This window comes from Berghia stephanieae, chromosome 6, assembly GCF_034508935.2.
Source record: "Berghia stephanieae isolate SIO BIC M18660-M18661 chromosome 6, UCSD_Bste_1.3, whole genome shotgun sequence".
Taxonomy (NCBI): domain Eukaryota; kingdom Metazoa; phylum Mollusca; class Gastropoda; order Nudibranchia; family Aeolidiidae; genus Berghia; species Berghia stephanieae.
The window spans coordinates 21556900-21559736 of record NC_088365.1 but is presented as its reverse complement, the minus strand read 5'-3'; positions in this window follow the sequence as shown (position 1 = coordinate 21559736).

The following is a 2837-nucleotide window of genomic DNA, read 5'->3' as shown; positions in this document are numbered from 1 at the left end:
AGCTTGAGACGATCTTGACACGTGAGACGAGCTTGAGACGATCAGGATTCGAGCGAGCGGAGGGGTAACGAGTGTTTCGAATCATTTCAAATTCAAACGATCACAGTTTGCCATCCGATACCAATCGCCAATGTTTGCACACGGTAGTCTGTGGTTCTTCCACAGCCCTCACTCCTTGTCAGATGTTAGTGTGTCTGGGTGGCAGTGGCAGGGAAATTCGTATAGGTGTATCACGCGTGTGTGACAAGACTTCATTAAACCTACTAAAGTTTGACTATCACACCACACACACACACACACACACACACACACACACTAAGGCTATTTCTATGACACACACGCATCCCTCTATCAATGAACACTCCTACAGTAGGCCTAGTGCGGCTATGTGGTCTAGTCATGACGTAACTATAGGTAGTACTCTAGTCGACCATGGGTCTCGTGCATTATAATGGTCTAGTGGTATGACACCCGCTTTGGGATCGGAAAGTCCTGGGTTCGAGCCTCGCGCTCGGTGCATAGTTGAGTCTTTGGACAAGGCTCTTTACTCACATTCTCTCACCGTACTCAGGTGTAAAATGAGTACCTGGCCGTTAACAGCGTTCTCTTTGTCTGAAAAATTGTAATATCGCCTAACAGGCGGCATGTCCCGTCCTACATATTAAATGTTGATGTTGACCGGGGACCCCTTTACAAAGCGCTTTAATCACATTTAGTGGATATTGTAAAGCTCAATTTTTTAAAGTAAAACATTAGCTTTGAATATGGAATGTTTCAATTTTAGATGCCTGTGTATTCTTTGTTAGTTCCCATCATCATCATCATCATCATCATCATCATCATCATCATCATCATCATCATCATCATCATCATCATCAGGGGCAGCGGTACGGTCTTTGGTTGGCACCCGAAAGGTACCGAGTTCGATCACCCGCCGCTGAGTGGTCTTGAGCAAGTCACCTTGCCCTAACTAAATTTGCGGCGCTGCACTGCGGCTATCGCTTGGGTTATTCCAGTCTTCCCTTAGAATAGACCCGAAAGACGAATCTCCCCTATGGGATGAATAAAGGGAATTATGTTTAATTTATTTATCATCACCATCATATCAGCGGGATCATCATCATCACCACCACCACCACCACCACCCTAATAATAATGGATAAAATAAATATCAACACATTTCAATGTAATAATCAATCTAAAATCAATCAGTGCTCCTAAAAGACCCTTTGATTTCTTTGTCTAATTCGTTCCATACTTTTGGAGTCCCGACAAAGAAAGATTTTCAGCTAACTATAGTTTATATATGGGAATATTAATCAGTCGTTTATATTGGAATCGGAGTTGTCTAGCAGGTGTATTAGTTCAAAGCGCATTTCCAAGGATTTACCATGCTCAATGAACTTCACAATATTTAATTTAATTTATTCCTCCGGCACGCCATATCGACCATACATCCATTTCGTACAGTAGGTACCGATCGCTGTTTGGAGTCTTTTTGTATTAAAGCTCTTTACAATAGCCGTCATTGCTTATAAGATAAGAATACATTCACACCTGAGTCAAGTGCCTGACACACGGACTTAACGTCTGGATCACAATTTTCAACAATCACTGTCACTCATCCGGCCATTGACAAGGCTTGATTTTGTGACAAGAGACACCGTACCACTGAGCGACCGAACAAATAATCACCATCTGCGCCATCGTCATCATCATCATCATCATCATCATTATCATCATCCTCATCACAGCCGTAACAGCCAGCAAAACCACAATCATCATCTTCGGGTCCGGTCTATCCGTGTGGGGGGTGGGGGTGGAACCTGCTAAAGTATTTCATTTTTTAAACAGAAACACGATAATCATCATCATCATCATCATCATCATCATCGTCATCCATTGTCGTCGGCATCGTTATCATCGTGTCCGGGCAATCCGTGTGTGTCTGGGTGTGGAACCTGCTAAATATTATTATTATCTACCTACCTAATAAAAACACACCATTCTTGTTCATTTATTTTTCAAATAATGAAATGAAAGGCACGACCTTTCCCGCACACACAAGAGGCGATGACGACCAGTGACAAATTATGGGAGGTGGGGGCGGCCGACAACTTTTGGCGCGACATAAATATGAAATGTTAAGGTGACAGCGGGATGATGGTGGTGGGAAGGGGGGGGGGGGGTCTCAACCCTTCACCATCAACAACTGTTTGATGGCGTGTGTGTGTGTGTGTGTGTGTGTGTATGTGTGTGTGATGCGACGAACGATCATAATCAAGGCTGCCAGACAGCCAGATTTCTTCTTGCCCAAGTAGTCAAATAGACCCCAAATAGCCAAACACCACAAGCATTCTGACTCCCTTGAAAAACTCATTTGTTTTGATTAACAAAACAATCGACTACAGTTGGATAAACTTATCTTTTCATTTTTTTAAAATAAAATTTTTTTTTTTAAATGAATAATAATAGAAAAGCGTTTCTTAGTAAGCAATTTTGAACTTGGCCATCTGGCAGCCCCCATCATAACCAGCTGCAGTCAAGCCAGCCACAGACATAAGAGAGGGAGGGGTATGTGAAGTTTCCTGTGGCAAACGAGTTGCTCGTGTTTTTTTTTTTTCAAACGAATCACTGCTCGATGACGTCACTGACTCGAAACCCGCCCGAAACCGACTCGATTTTAGAGGACTCGATCGAAAACCCGCTCGATTTGATCGTTTCAAACTCGACCCAGCACTAAAATATTATATTATCTGCTATTTTGACTATTTTGCCGGAAGTTGAACTTCCCGGGGTTTTAAAACGATGCCAATATCGATTTGTAGGATTAAATC